The sequence below is a fragment of the Bolinopsis microptera genome, chromosome 3 (assembly GCF_026151205.1).
Source record: "Bolinopsis microptera isolate Bmic1 chromosome 3, MBARI_Bmic_1.0, whole genome shotgun sequence".
Lineage (NCBI taxonomy): Eukaryota > Metazoa > Ctenophora > Tentaculata > Lobata > Bolinopsidae > Bolinopsis > Bolinopsis microptera.
Genome location: NC_087074.1, coordinates 5120702 through 5137352, shown reverse-complemented (window position 1 = coordinate 5137352; position 16651 = coordinate 5120702). Strand labels below are relative to the sequence as shown.

At 40.7% G+C, this 16651-nt stretch overlaps 1 protein-coding gene across 1 annotated transcript in view; it reads right to left on the bottom strand.

Moving 5' to 3' along the window:
* The window catches only part of LOC134812866 (uncharacterized), a 912489-nt gene that overhangs the window by 62909 nt on the left and 832929 nt on the right, over nt 1-16651 (bottom strand). The window lies entirely within an intron of this gene.

The following is a 16651-nucleotide window of genomic DNA, read 5'->3' as shown; positions in this document are numbered from 1 at the left end:
TGCAGCTTAGCAGGATTAGTGTTAAGTATCTGTTAGTGGCAGGTAAACAAATAAAACCTGTTCTATCGTAGCACTACAGAACTACAGCTCAGCTCTGCTCCATCCAAGTGTGCGCGCTAATAACTTAAATTATGCGCATCTGGGATGACGTCACGCGGTGCTGTTACGTCACGTGAGTGTGACATCACGTGTGCGCGTGTCTGCACAGCGGTTATCTAGCCTTGGTCCAGCTTGATATAACGTCATCTGATCACGTTGCCGTATCGACGATTTTCCGAGGACCGGTTCTGATTTGTGTAAAGACCCGAGGGTTGAAATCTTTTGTCACCTTCAGTTTTTTGGCTTGTAGATACGGCACACTTTCATTCTGACAAGAGATTACAGCTGTTTAGCAAAATTCTTTTGTAATATTTGACAAGGACGTGCGATGATGAGCGACAATTACTGTACTCCCATCCTCCCTAACTTGAACCAGAAAAGATCGAAAATAGCTGTCCTAATTCGGAGCACATGTTATCACTAACAGATCGAGAAAACTCCGTCCAGGTTCAATGTGTGGCACGGTGTGCAGTCACAGGGTTTAATCTAAACATGCAGATATCAAACATCTCAAACCGATACCAACATGTCGTCACACACAAAACAGTTCACTACCTAACACCTACAGCGCGGAATCCGTATTACAAAGTCACGCGCATTTAGCTGTCTACGGTGTCTCCAGAACGAGACTTATCAGCATAAATAAACACAGACACAGACAAAAAACTAGGGTACATAATTACCCCTGTCTATAACAGCTATTGATATGAAAAATATGGCAAAAACGGGAACTGAGACTCGAGTTGAGGCCTTATGCAAACGCTTAGAAAGATCCTTTATATATTTGATGGTAATTTGGTTGCTGCATTTTTCGCAAAATTCGTGTCTATGGATGACAAGACAAACCTTGCTTCAAAAAAACCCTAAAAATTCTCCCTCCCTTCGAATAACTATGGGTATGGGTAACAAGTGTGCAACATGATAACAGGTGTATTGTTCCGTTACCATAGTCACACCTCCTCTCACTGTTCCGTTACCATAGTCACACCTCATCTCACACCTCAGTTCACTGTTTCACACCCTCTATTACTCTATCCGATCAAATATCTCCACTATAATTCAATATTTTATAGTTTTACTTAATTCAAATCACAAATTATTATGCGGTATGAATATTTATGATATTGCCAGTGTTGTATAATACGTGATAACCAAAAAATGCTCTCAAATTCAAAACTATAGGTATAGCTTCTGTCAATTATTATACGCGAATAATCGCGAGTTTATGAATTTTCAAAAGAACTACGAGTTCTACGAATTTATAAGATATTTTTACCGAACTGTACAACACTGGATATTCCTAATAACATTTTTTACAATTCAGACTTCAGATTTTACTGCAAATAATTACACATATTAGTGATATATGTAATTATTTAAAGTAAAATCTGAAGTTTGAATTGTAAAAGTCTATTCTAGTAGCAACAGGTCTAAGATATTGTTATTTTTATCGTGACAACAAGTAATAAGTACTAGTAGTGTACGTCATTGTCATTTGTTATATTACAATTGATTCAGTTGTAAGTATTGTAACGATTACTCGCGACATTGTCAGTGTTACAACTGTGCGATAGTGTTAGGGAATAAAACATAAACAACTATTAATTGTCCTTCTAAGATCAGCTTTGTTTAGCGAACTAAGCATTAAGCGGCGCTTTAAGCAGCTATAAGTAGGCTCAGAGTGATAAACTACCTCTCAACATCTGCTAAACTCTAATACTTTGCAAGGCTATGGTCATATCAGTTCTCCTGTAGTTACGTATAAGCTCCCAAAATGTTTTTTCGAGGAACTGAACGTTTTTCAACGCCAACACATTTCTATTGAAGGGCCCTGTAAAAGTAACAACATTTTAAGTAATTTTGTACGTCATGATTCCATATGATACCCATTACACAAAAACGCTTCCCCGAGAAGAAATGGGTTACAATTTTTTGTCATGTGGCATCCTGCCAGGCTAATCAAACGGAATTGGAATGACAAGGGTATGGTTTGGGTTAGGGTTGCAGTTAGAGTTAAGCCACAGCTATTTTTTTCGACTGCAGTACAGTAAAAACGAAATTCACGTCATAATTATTGGACGGACGATTAAAAAAGCCCCGTTGACATCTACCATCTACGATATCATTTGAATATTAGGGAATCATCATCATAGAAAAGCTTTTACAAAAGTTGCTGCATCGCTGAACCATTGTCAGATGAAGCTAAAGTGGACTGTCGGTGGAGAATTGTAAAATTGATATTACTATTAGCAAAAGTTACAGTAATGTTTGATTTCATGTTTTATGTTTTACTTTTATGGGCAGATTTGGGCGTTGTCTTCGCACTTCGCCGAACCTTGTTTTGAACTTGTATATTTCATGATGAATATGATGTTTCTTTTGTTATTATATGTAGTAAAAAGTGTTTTGTATGATATTTTTCACAGCAGTTTTGTGATTATAAGACTTTTCTACTTTTCGGCAATTGGTGGTTTTCGGACGCCATACATATGCAATATGCATGTTAGTATGATTATCAGGGTATGAGGCTGCCGGACAACTTCGCCCAATTAGGACTTCCTACACAGAGTAACTGGGAAAATAATTATAAACCCAATTAGTATTTCTAGTTAACTTTGAGTTTGAAACGACAACTTCAAACTTCACCCAATCGTCACTTGAAATCTAAAAACCACTCTTCCTCCAATTGAGACCTTGTGGTTGCGAGGCGTTGATAAAACTACCAGCCTGAATCCATCTTCTTCGTATGTTACGACGTCAAAAAGGAAGAAGTTCTCTTCTCTTAGTGTAGTTTGATAGGTGGGAGTAGGGAGAGGTCTGTAATTGTGGTAAATGCGGTGGTTGGCTGATCCGGATTGCGCTGCTCGTGACCATTGAACAACCTTGTTGAGGGACTCCAGTCTACGCTCACTGCAACGTCATTTACTAAAACGAGTTCTTCGGATGGCTTAAGGCAGTTGACTCAAATTCTGAAGTCTGTACCTCCAGAGTCTAGGGAGGAAAGAATTTAGACAACAAAAAAACTGCGTTGAAGCGGCTATGTTTGATCTTGGAGGTGCATGATCACATACCGCTTGTAATTGTATTCTAGGCAGTTCTGCAGAATAACATGCTACCGGGTATATAGCGCCATGCATATCATGTTGCTGTTATTAAACACTACCACTATGCCTGAGGTCCCTATAAGTAAGGTAATAAGTATAGCTAGTAATAAGCTAGTAAGCTAGTATAACTATAGGTAAATATGATATTACTGGGCGGTGATCAGCCTGTCAATCTGCCATATCTTCGATCGGTGAACACTGAATGAAGATGTGGCGGATCAGTAACTGCTCAGTAACTCAGGTCTAGGTGACAGAGTGAAACTGAAAGGCTGCTGGCTGATGCCGTCCAGTAAGACTAAGAGCGAGTAATTAACATTTATTAATATTACTTTCAGCTTCATGAGATTCGTAAATATATTTAAATATTGGTACATCAGCTAAGCTACATGATTGGTTATTTACAAATCTGTATTATTTTTTAAACTTGAGGAAATCTCCCGGGCAACGGGAACATTGAGAATTGACTAAAAATGACTCTTTGATAGTTTGATCTGGCGAGGCCAAATTTTGTAGGTTTATAACCTACAAAGCACCGAAGGCGAAACGCACGCCGATTTGGACTCGTTGACGGTCCGGTTTTAATGCTTAATCTTAATTTTATCTGGAACACATACAACATACTTTTAGGAGTATCACCCATTAAGGCCAAATTCAGCTTGCAAATGGAATTAAACCCTTGCAATTTTTAGCAAGCTGTTGTAGCCAAAAAGAAAAGGAATAGGATATAGCATTCTTAAAATTTGTATTACTATTTACAATTTAGGCTCTAGATTTTTTATAATTAACGTCGGAAGTGAAAAATAATTGGTGATAGAATTAAAAATAATCATGAAGTAATTTCATCGAGGCGCAGTTTATATTTTTCGATTCCTCGTTCAATTCTGGTCATACATCATACATATACATATACATCAACATGTTAACTTGCTCTTGCAGAATCAAGAATTAAACAATTAGTTATAAATATTAACTATTTTATACGTATCAAATTGGGTGTGCTTAATTCTATTCAGTGGAACTGGAGATATCTGATATAGCGCGCGCATTTCATCAAAGGTTAACAATAACACTGTTGCTTAGCAACATCAAAACTGCCGTTTTCTCAGAAAAGGCAGTAAGTCCAATTTTTCGAAATATGACAATATTGGTATCAAAATTTTCAGTAGAAAATTCTCTACAACATGAGCTACATATTAATGTATAGAAACATTGTTGCATGCAATTTCTAAGGAAGTAAGTCCCAGTTGAGAAACATTATGTTCGGTTTTGGCCAATTATTTTCTGAGAGAAGGACGTAAGTCCGGACTTACTGCCTTTTCTGAGAAAATCTTGAAAATCTTCTGAGATAAGGAAGTAATTCCGTGGACTTACTGCCTTTTCTGAGATAAATTATCTGTGATAGGAAGAAGTAGCTGGACTTACTTCCTATAAAAGCATGCTAAAAGCGGAATTTTAGAAAGCGATTTCCCAAAAAGAACATAACTTTACTGCTGATTGATATTTTCGCTTGAAATTTTCAGAATCGATGTATAATTACATTTCAACTTTACTTAAGTGATCAACATTTTTATTTAGGCCTCAAAAAAAATTTGGTGGCCGATTTTCAAAAACGCCGGATGTATTTTATTCGCAAAACATAAACATTGGAGCAGTTATTGAGCTGTTATAATCGCAGAGAATGTTTAGTTTAGGTATATCTTTTAGATCAAGTTCATTTTCATCAAAATATCGATAAAATATCTTTTAATGCACTGAAATCTTTCAAAATTGGCGAGTTTGCCTATATAAGGGCATACTATTATTCAAAAACATTTATTATATGATATGGAGCAATTTAGATTTACCTAATTGTTTATATTTTACAATATAATCCAAAATACATTGATCCAAACCTCAAAAATTTAGTAAAAAGCTTGGACTTACTTCCTTCTCAGAAAAATATTGAACAGAGATTTTTCTCAGAAAAGGAAGTAAGTCCAAGTTTTCTCAGAAAAGGCAGTAAGTCCATCCAGTATGAAAAATATGCTCGATTATTTGGCATAAAAATGGTTATATCTAAGCTTATGGACGGCTCAAAGCTTTAATTTTTTTGACAAATTAAAATTTGACTGATTATTGATAACTCAACGTGTTTACTTTTGATCTGACGCAAAAAGTAAGCGGAGAAAAAACCATAAACGCAAAAGTCGCAATATCTCGAAATGGCAAATATGGACTTACTGCCTTTTCTGAGAAAACGGCAGAAAAGATCGCACGTAACGTGCGTAATTCACATAACCATGAGTTTTCTCGTACTACGTGATGCGCTTGTTTCATAAGCGCGATCGGGCTCGCAATGCAGTTACAGGTTAGAGCAACACGTGCGCGAGTAACCATAAATTAGCAACGCGCGTTACCATGCTTCTAGTTATCATTTATGATGGCTTATTTTACTAATTCGCTCGCCCAAAATTATTACTTGACTTTGCAGCCAAACAAAACGGTTTTACATAATCCCTAATAGTAATACCAGGCAAATTCAGCTGACTGATGCGGAGAAGGGTATTTTGGCCGTTCAAACTTAAAACTTTAAAGAATTAAAGTAGCCGTATTGATCTTTTAAACTTACAAGAATTAGCTGTATTTCGCCGTTAAACAAAAGCTTATACTGTTTATTACTTTATCATTATGATTGGGTCTTGTAGCGCGATGCACTACTGGGTCGCGCCGCGCATTTTCTCGTAACCACAGATGCAGATCGTATGCAGATCGGCGAGATGCGAAGGATTGACATCGTGAATCAAGATTGGGTCGTATTTAAAAAGTGGGGCTCATCGGCTCACTTAACCTTTGTATCACTTGTCATACGTTGTATGACCCGCCGCGCACGAAGTGCGCGGCTCCCCCTGTATCGTCGTAACGATAAAGGGGTGAAACGACCGTGGGGGTCGCAACGTGATACAATGTATCACGTGGTGACCCCCACTGTCGCTTCACTATAGAGTCGCTTCACTGTAGAGTTTCAACGATACAGGGGGAGCCGCGCACCCGTGCGCGGCGGGTCATACAACGTATGACAACTTAACCTCACTTTGCGACTGGAAGGCAACAGGTGCATATGATCAGTACACGAAATATCCTTGTGTTTGGCTTGTACTATCCCTTATTGGGTATTTTTGATACCCAGCAGAAGTTACTAGCTGGCGGTGGTACTAGAGGTGGTTTAAATTAAACAGACGGCTAGAGCTCGCGCCTCGCGCGCGACATATAAAACTTGATTTGCACGCGTGGCGCATTCCTATGTCCAAGCAGCTAGCACGTGACACAAATCAGCCAATCAGACGACAGAAATCCGCAAAGTTAAAGTTGCAAACTTTTGATCGGCCCAAAATTACACTTTTCTGGAGATTTGAAGATAACTCTAAATCTACATTGTACATTGTTTTAAATGTTCCCCTGCACTGGGGGGGGGGGGGGGACGTTACTTTTACAAAACGAACATGTTGCTAAAAACCGAAAGTCGCTATCTCTTTTACTTTTGAAGTTAGGCCCTGGCCAGTAAGGGTTTCTGGGAACCCAAACCCTAACCCTGTACACTGAAGCTATCCATAACCCTAACTACAACCCTAACTGCTAACCTAACCCGAGCCCTATTTGTATCACGTCGTGATTTTTTTTTGATTTTGGCGAACGATGTATGATGTATGTGTTATGATAAGTCATTACTAGACTAGCTTAAATTAACATTTACTTTATGATAACTTAAACTATTCATATGATTGATATTTTTGATGCAATAAAAAGTATCGATAAGAGAATCCGAATATTTACAACGTTGTTTCACCTAGCCATGCGTGACGCGTTGCTCTAACCAGATTCCTCTCGCTTGCAGTAGCGCGACCGCCGAAGGTGGCAAAGAAAGGCGCTTGTGAAACAAGCGCGTCACGCAGTACGCCTATACACATGGCATGGCTATGCGAACGTGACGCGCTTAATGCTTAATGCTTAAGTTTCACGCGCTACTGCAATAGCGAAAGGGCTCTGCCTAGAAAGCCTTATTATATATATATATTATTATATATATTACTGGTACGGTAGGGCACAGTTTATATCTCCGCCAAAATTAAAATGCAAAAGCACACTCCCCAAATTGCGCGCATTGCTATAACTTCTTTTAAACTTCATGAATCGAGATAAATTATTGTCCAACTCGGCGCGCGTCCTGGTAGGTTGTATTAACCTACAAAGCTAACTGCGCCTACTGGTAGGGGCCAGCATTGTAGCGCGATGAGTTACTGTGCCGCGCACTCAATGAGACTTCTCACAGCGACATCGCTAGATCGGCGAAATGCGCTACTGTGCCGCGCCGAGCTGCGATGAATTGACATCGTCAATTATAAGGGCTGGCATAACTTCAAAAATAAAAGAGATAGAAATGAAATCGGTCGCTCGCTTTTCCCATTCATTCACGGCTTACGAATTGTAATAAAGCTTATTAAATGGGAAAAGCGAGCGACCGATTTCATTCTCGGTATCAATTTGCATTAGCGGACGGTTCCTCAAATTAATATCATTTCCTTTTGTTTGGAAAAGAGAGACACTGGCAGCGGTACACTCTACCCATGATTATGGGTTTTGGTCAAATATCATCTCTTTTTGATTATAATGTCAGGATAATTTACACAATCGAAACTTCATTAACAAGGAGGTAATTCCGACGATTTCGAAATTCTGCCTTTGAAAACGTTTCCTTGTGTTTAGTAAGGTATATCTGTCGATAACCGACTGAATATGGCACTTTTTACTCATTCAAGTTGGCATTAAATTCATATATAATGCCATTTAAATATCGTGGAAAGCAGAATATATTCGAAATCACAAATGAGCAAAATTCTCACCTTTCGCACGTGCAAACTTTGAGCGGACGTTGCGTGCGCATACAATATTGAATCACCGTAAATTTTTGCATAGTGGTATTTAATATATAGTTTGATAAGCATGCAAAGTTTCAGAAGATTTCAAAAAGAACTTGGATCACAACGGGACTCCAAAATTGATAAAAATCGTGAAAATCAAAATTTTTAGTGATTTTAGCTATTTTAAATAAATTTGGGCGTGTCCCCACGTGTGCAACTTTTCGATTTTTAACTTTAAAACTAGCCTATAACACAATTTACACCTTTAAGAAGCAAAATTGAGCTCCACAACCCAAGGGATGACCCAACACCAGAGAATACTAATTCACAACTTTTGTGTTTTTATAAAATTATTCTTTAAAAAAGCACTAACTTCAATAGCAAATATCTTTATGAAGGAGCAAGGTAGGAAACTATTCCGGTAGATTTTCGGAATGCTTAAACAATTATCTAAGGTAAAAATGTCCTCAGATTTTGAATAAAATTACTCCTTAATAGCGTAAAATCGATTTGAAAAGTTGTTACTTTGTCAAAAATCAAGTTTTTAAAACACTTAATTTGATGACGTCATCAAGTGATGATGATGACGTTAAATTATTTTTCAATACAATGTAAACTAAAGCTTAAACGATTATCTTTAAAACCTGTGGTTCGAGATGACTGTATCGTTTATACTTTCGAATCTACGGACACTTAAATGTAGGCTACAATTGACTGCAAAAAGCGTCTATATTATATATTATATATTTTACCAAAACCCATATTCATGGGTAGAGTGGACCGCTGCCAGTGTCTCTCTTTCCCAAACAAAAGGAAATGATATTAATTTGATTGACCGTTCTCAAATGCAAAATGATACCGAGAATGAAATCGGTCGCTCGCTTTTTCCATTCATTCACGGCTTACGAATTGTAATAAATTTCGATTGATTACATCAGTCAGATGCTGTAAAAATCTCTTTGGGTTGCGTTCGGATCGATACCTAGTATTTCGGGGTAAGGGTAGTAGTTATTGCTTATTGAATTAGCTGAAGTTTATTGAATCTTTATTGCCGAGTACAGCTGCCTTTGGGTAGATCTTCTTAATCTATTACAATTGTAAATGAATGGGAAAAGCGAGCGACCGATTTCATTCTCGGTATCATTTTGCATTTGAGAACGGTCAATCAAATTAATATCATTTCCTTTTGTTTGGGAAAGAGAGACACTGGCAGCGGTCCACTCTACCCATGAATATGGGTTTTGGTAAAATATCATCTCTTTTTGATTATAATGTCAGGGTACTTTATAAAGTCGAAATATAAACTGATATCTTCATTAATTAATAAGGAGGAAGTTTCAACGATTTCGAAATTTTTCCTTTAAAAACATTTCCTTGTGTTTAGGTAAGCATATCGGTCGATCACTGACTGAATATGCCACCTAATATTCATTCAAGTTGGCATTAAATTCATATATAATGACATTAAACTGTCGTGGCAAAGCAGAATTTGTTGGAAATCACGAATGAGCAAAATTCTCACCTTTCGCACGTGCAAACTTTGAGCGGACGTTGCGTGCGCATCCAATATTGAATCGCCGTAAATTTTGTCATGTAATTGTTTTATATATAGCTTGATAAGCATGCAAAGTTTCAAAGTATTTCAAGAAGAACTGTAATCACAACGGCACTCTAAAGTTGACAGAAAATGACGAAAACAGCAATTTTCAGTGATTTTAGCAATTTTCTATCAATTTGGGAGTGTCCCCACGTGTGCAACTTTTCGATTTTCAACTTCAAAACTAGCCTAATGCACAATTTATACCTATAGGAAGCAAAACTGAGCTCCTCAACTCAAGGCATGGCCCAACACCAGAGAATACTAAATCGCAAAATTGACGTTTTTATAAAATAATTCTTCAAAAAAGCACAAACTTCAATGACGAATATCTTTATGAAGGAGCAAGCTAGAAAAACTTTCCGGTAGATTTTCAGAATGCTTAAACAATTATCTAGGATGAAAATCTCCTCAGATTTTGAATAAAATTACTCCTTAATGGTTTAAAATTAATTTTAAAAGTTATTACTTTGTCAAAAATCAAGTTTTAAAAACGGTTAACTTGATGACGTCATCAAGGGGTGTTTATGACGTCAAATAATTTTTTTATACAATGTAAACTAAAGTGTAAACAATTATTTGCAAGACCTGTGGTCGGAAATTGCTGTATCTTTTATACTTTTGAATCTATGGACAATTAAATACAGGCTATAATTGACTGGCAAAGCGTCTATCCCTGAATATGTATGTATATATATATATATATATATATCACGACAATCTGTCGTAAAACAGGGGTTCTAGAAAACCCATTTCCCGATACTCCTGAAACCTGAAACTTTTTTTGCAGTCGATTTGATCAACGTCTAGACGCCCTGAAAAATTTCAGATCTCTAACTCAATTTTAACATGGTTTTTAAGGCACCTGAATATGGCGATTTTGGGTTTTTTACCGAATTTCGTATAACAGTGCTGGCGAGTATTTTATGCAAATTTCTTAAAAATCTCAACATAACTATTTTTTATTCATGTCATCTTTGACATCAAATTAGAATGTTTTGAACTAAAAATAATTCTGCTTAACGACTTCCGATGAGTCTTAATGCCTGGAAAACTCCTGCCGGAGGCGGCGGCCGAAGGCCGCCGCCTCCGGCCGGAGTGCACGCTTCGCGTGCACAAAAGAGGCTTGTAACGTGTACCAAAGGGGGTATAATAGTAAAGGGGGTATAATAGTAAAGGGGGTATAATAGTAAATGGGGAACATAGTATACCCACAATAAATGCAACGGTCGTGCTTGCCAGCACTGTGATCTTCACGACAATCTGTTGTAAAACAGGGGTTCCAGAAAACCCAGTTCACGATACTCCTGAAACATGAAATTTTTTTACAGTCGATTTGGACAAGGTCTAGACGCCCTGCAAAGTTTCAGATCTCTAACTCAATTTTAACATGGTTTTTAAGGCACCTGAATATGGCGATTTTGGGTTTTTTACCTAATTTCGTATAACATGCTGGCGCGTATTTTGTGCAAATTTCTTAAAAACCTCCATATAACTATTTCTTATTCCTGTCATCTTTAACATTGAATTAGAATGTTTTGAACTTAAATGTACCTGCTGATCTACTTTCGATGAGTCTTAATGCCTGGAAATCAATAAAGGGGATATAATAGTATAGGGGGTAAATAGTATTGTGAATATAAGGGCGACGGTAATGCTTGCCAGCATTGTGATCTTTCCCGATCTCCGATTGCAACAAAAATTGGTAAGCTTACTTATAGACTTACAAAGAAAGTATCCGGAAAATTTAAAGCATATCCAACCATCAGACATTATGTTACAGCTAAAAGCAACGTATTTTGCCCCATTTTGATCACTATATCAACTCCGATATCCACCAAATTTTTCTGACAGTTGTGAAAGCCCTATTGGAAGGTCGTCGCCAATTTTCAGAATGATCTCATTCAAGGAACTGAAAATATATCCGAATAAATATAATACGACAAATTTGGTCAAATTTCGCGACTTTTGCAGCTAATTTTGCTCCAAAAGCCGCGCACCATCAAATATGGCACCTAGGCGAAACTCATTGATCTTTCCAAAAAGGTATGACAAATTTGGTATTGTGAATATTCTCAGTCTCAAGAAAACAGTGGTACAAAAGTTTTAAAATCCGAGCAAGTTTATTTTTATCGTGCACCCCCTAATTATGTGGGGTGATTCGGAATCAGCGTTCGAAAATACATCGAACCAGGTACTCTTTTAGAAAATCTCGAAGATGACAAGAAGAGTGATTTAGCACTCAAGCAGTAGTTGTATCACGTCGTGACCCCCAATGTCGTTTCACTGTAGTGTTTTCACAGTAGAGTTTTTACGATACAGGAGGAGCCGCGCACTCGTGCGCGGCGGATCATACAACGTATGACAAAGCAGTAGCAGTAGCACGCTCAGAAAATAATGGGGGGGGGGGGGGGGGGGGGGTCCAACTACAAAAAATACGAATACGAATTTCAAATTTTAGGGGTGCGTTCGTATTTTTTCGTATTTTTTACCAACATTTTTTTACTCTAGAAATAAAGAAATATCCCAGAGAAATGGATCTATAAATCCATTGGTTTTCTCCGTTGCATTTTTGTATATTACACTGTATGACATCAGAGAAGATAAATAAGACGCAGGCCACGCAGCAAAACTGGTGAACAAATGAAAATACAATACTACGATTACCTACTAATTCATAATTGGAGTTTAGCTGCTTGTCAATCTCAAGTAAGCGTATTTATGTCAAAATCACTGGGATATTATCACAATTCAGATATTATGATGTATTAATTGTGATTTATAAAGGTCTTTGAATGCTACATCACAGAATATTATTGCCAAATACGCATTACGCATACTTTTAAAGTCTGGTAAGTTGGGTTCCTAAAACGAAATTTAATCAGCTTCGGCTGAACCCATTATATATTATAATATATAGACTATATATGGCACATTCATATTAATATTCTATCAGATCTTTCCTTAGATAAACTTATTACACAAAGTAGTCATGGTTATAGTAACAGCTTAAATTCCTTAGGATTTAAATAGAGAAAAACTTCAAATTCTCTTAGTGATCTTCAAAACTTCTTTAGCATTTTGATAGATAAATCTTACAATCTACATCAGACTTCACCCAAACACGATAGTTCTGATGGGTAGAACAAAAGGAGTTAGTGGGTACACGGCAGACAGACGACCTGTCACCCTTGCTGAATATATGCATGCGATGTTGACATGAACAGAGCCTGCCTGCGGAACTTGACAGCTTGCTTGAATTTTTTCTTGTCGAACCAGCCCTTGATACCAACAGATACATGTTTACAGTCTTTTCCAAGCGATTCACATGGCCGAGAAAGTGACACCCTGGCGATACTGTAGCCTTTGACCTGCCATTGATGACCGACCATCGTTCATGAACTTCTCAGCAGCAGTATCAACATGGTACCAACGGCCGTCGGTTGTGAGAACTCCAGTTGACTGGTTATAAATCTCCATTTCATCATCATCATCATTGGGGGCCTTAAGCTCAGCCTCTTCCCAGTCTTCATCATCAACTATATAGAGTGTAACAGTCGGGTTCAGTAGGTATATCGAGTTCGCACCCGGACAGCTTTGTGTGAGCACGAATCATATCCTTCCCCATGTCGATGCCTTCCCTGAGTGCTTTCCTAAGTTTTTTGAGGCTGGTGTCTCTCCCCTTGTTCACCCGTGTTTGGTTGGGATTGGGAATCAGTGTCTTCCCCCGAGTGTGTGCAACGTCATTCGCCACAAGATGGCTGCCTTTCGCATCAAGCTCAAGGCACCGATTTTTCCTTGCTCTGGCGTCCTTTGTGGAAGCCAGTGCGAAGGAAAGCAAACAATTGTTCGCAAGAGTCGGAAACAAAATGCCAGGGAGCAATATCACAGTCCTTGTACTTAGTTGCACATTGGACTAGATAATGAACCATCCCTTAAAGGCCAGTTATAAGGTCCTGGAACGTTGGAGCCGTGATAAAGTGTTTACCTTTAGCCTTCCGCTTTTCGCAAACATGATCCCCTGAAGTGGAGGAGGAGGAATGAGGAGGAGGAGGAAAAAGAAGAGGAGGAGGACTGAGGAAGACTGAGGAGGAAGGGGAGGAGGAGAAGGAGGTGAAGGAGGAGAAGGAGGACTGAGAAGGAAGACGACCATGAGGAGGACGACCATGAGGAGGGGAGGAGAACTGGGGGGATGACTGAGGAGGAGAAGGACTGAAGAGGACTGAGGAGGAGGAGGAGGAGTAAAAAGATGAGGACTAAGGACGAGGAGGACTAATGACTGAAGACGAGAGCGAGGACGAGGAGGAGGACGACTGATAAGAAGGGGAAGGAGGAGGAGGAGGAGGACTGGGGAAGGACTGATGAGGAGGTCTAAAGACGAGGAGGACTGAGGACGAGGAGGACTGAGAAGGAAGACGAGGACGAGGAGGACGACTATGAGGAGGACTGAGGAGGGGGAGGAGAACTGGGGGGATGACTGAGGAGGAGAAAGACTGAGACGGACTGAGGAGGAGGAGGAGGAGGAGTCAAAGGATGAGGACTAAGGACGAGGAGGACTGAAGACGAGAGCGAGGACGAGGAGGAGGCCGGCTGATAAGGAGAAGGAGGAGGATGAGGAGGACTGGGGAAGGACTGATGAGGAGGAGGTCCGGGGGAGGACTGAGGAGGAGGAGGAGGACTGGGGGAAGACTGAGGAGGAGGAGGACTGAGGAAGGAGGAGGAGGACTGAGAAGGAAGACGAGGACGAGGAGGACGACTATGAGGAGGACTGAGGACGAGGACTGGGAGGAGAACTGGGGGCATGACTGAGGAGGAGAAGTACTGAGGACAACTGAAGAGGAGGAGGAGGAGGAGTAAAAGAATGAGGACTAAGGACGAGGAGGACTGAGGACGAGAGTGAGGACGAGGAGGAGGCCGACTGATAAGAAGGAGAAGGAGGAGGAGGAGGACTGGGGAAGGACTGATGAGGAGGTCTGGGGGAGGACTGAGGAGGAGGAGGATGACTGAGGAGTAGGAGGAGGACTGAGGAGGAGGAGGACTGAGGAGGAGGACTGAGGAGGAGAAGGAAGAGGGGAGGAGACTGAGGAGGAGAACTGGGGAGGACTGAGGAGAAGGAGGAGGACTGAAGAAGGAGGAGGAGGACTGAGGAAGAGGAGGAGGAGGACTGGGGGAGGACTGATGAGGAGGAGGACTGGGGGAGGACTGAGGAGGAGGAAGAGGACTGTGGAGGAGGACTCAGGAGGAGGACTCAATAGGAGGACTGAGGAGGAGGAAGACTAAGGACGAGTACGAGGACAACTATGAAGAGGACTGAGGAGGAGGACTGATGAGAAGGAAGAGGAGAAGGAGGAGGAGGAGGATGAGGAGGACTCAGGAGGAGGAGGACGACTCAGGAGGACGACTCAGGAGGAAGAAGACTTAGGAGGAGGAGAAGGAGGAGGAGGAATGGGGAAGGACTGATGAGTCGAGAAAGAGGTCTAAAGACGAGGAGGACGGAGGACGAGGAGGACTGAGAAGGAAGACACGGACGAGGAGGACGACTATGAGGAGGACTGAGGACGAGGACTGAGGAGGGGAGGAGAACTGGGGAGATGACTGAGGAGAAGGACTGAGGAGGACTGAGGAGGACTGACGAGGAGGAGGAGTAAAAGGATGAGGACTGAGGACGAGGAGGACTGAGGACGAGAGCGAGGACGAGAAGGAGGCCGACTAATAAGAAGGAGAAGGAGGAAGATGAGGAGGACTGGGGAAGGACTGATGAGGAGGAGGTCTTGGGGAGGACTGAGGAGGAGGAGGAGGATGAGGATAACTGAGGAGGAGGAGGATGACTGAGGAGGAGGAGGATGGCTGAGGAGGAGGAGGATAACTGATAAAGAGGAGGTCTGGGGGAGGACTGAGGAGGAGGAGTTCAGGAGTAGGAGGAGGAGGACTGAGGAGGAGAGGGAGGAGGGGGAGGAGGAGGACTGAGGAGGAGGAGGAGGACTGGGGGAGGACTGAGGAGGAGGACTGAGGAAGGAGGAGGAGGACTGAGGAGGAGGAGGAGGACTGGGGGAGGACTGAGGAGGAGGACTGAGGAAGGAGGAGGAGGACTGAGGAGGAGGAGGAGGACTGGGGGAGGACTGATGAGGAGGACTGGGGGAGGACTGAGGAGGAGGATGAGGACTGGGGAGGAGGAGGATGAGGAGGAGGACTCAGGAGGAGGAGGAGGAATACTTAAGAGGAGGAGAAGGAGGAGTGATGAGAAGGAGTTCAGGAGTAGGAGGAGGTGGACTGAGGAGGAGAAGGAGGAGGGGGAGGAGACTTAGGAGGAAGAATACTTCAGAGGAGGAGAAAGAATACTTAAGAGGAGGAGAAGGAGGACTGATGAAGAGGAGGAGGAGGACTGAGGAGGAAGACTCAGAGGACTGAGGAGGAAGAAGACTTAGGAAGAGAAGAAGGAGGAGGAGGAAGACTCAGGAGGAAGAAGACTTAGGATGAGGAGGAGTAGGAGGACTCAAGCCAATGATAAGCATGTGTCACGATACAAATGTACTTTACTATACATTTAAGGTGCAGTGTACTATAGTGATATTATGGTATGTTTAAAGACCGGACCACAAAATATAACCCGGCACCTAGTGTTGTACTAATACATAATAACAAGTAACAGGGATAAAATCAATGAGCAGAAACAATCGATTTCACAAGAGGCGAAAGCACTCGGGTCTGGGAGTACATGATAACTCCAACTAGTAGTGAGCATACTAGCCCCTGCAGTGGAAAAACACATAAAACATACTAATGAAATGTCCAATTGGTTCGTTTTCTCATCACAATATATAGCATACGTATTATGTAGGGGTTCTGGTTGAATTATATCACTTCTGAGAGGTTTTAGAGATCGATTCTGTAAATTTCTCAATTTTCCGATTTTTCCGATTTTTCCGATTTCGGCCTCATCAACCCTTATATCGGAA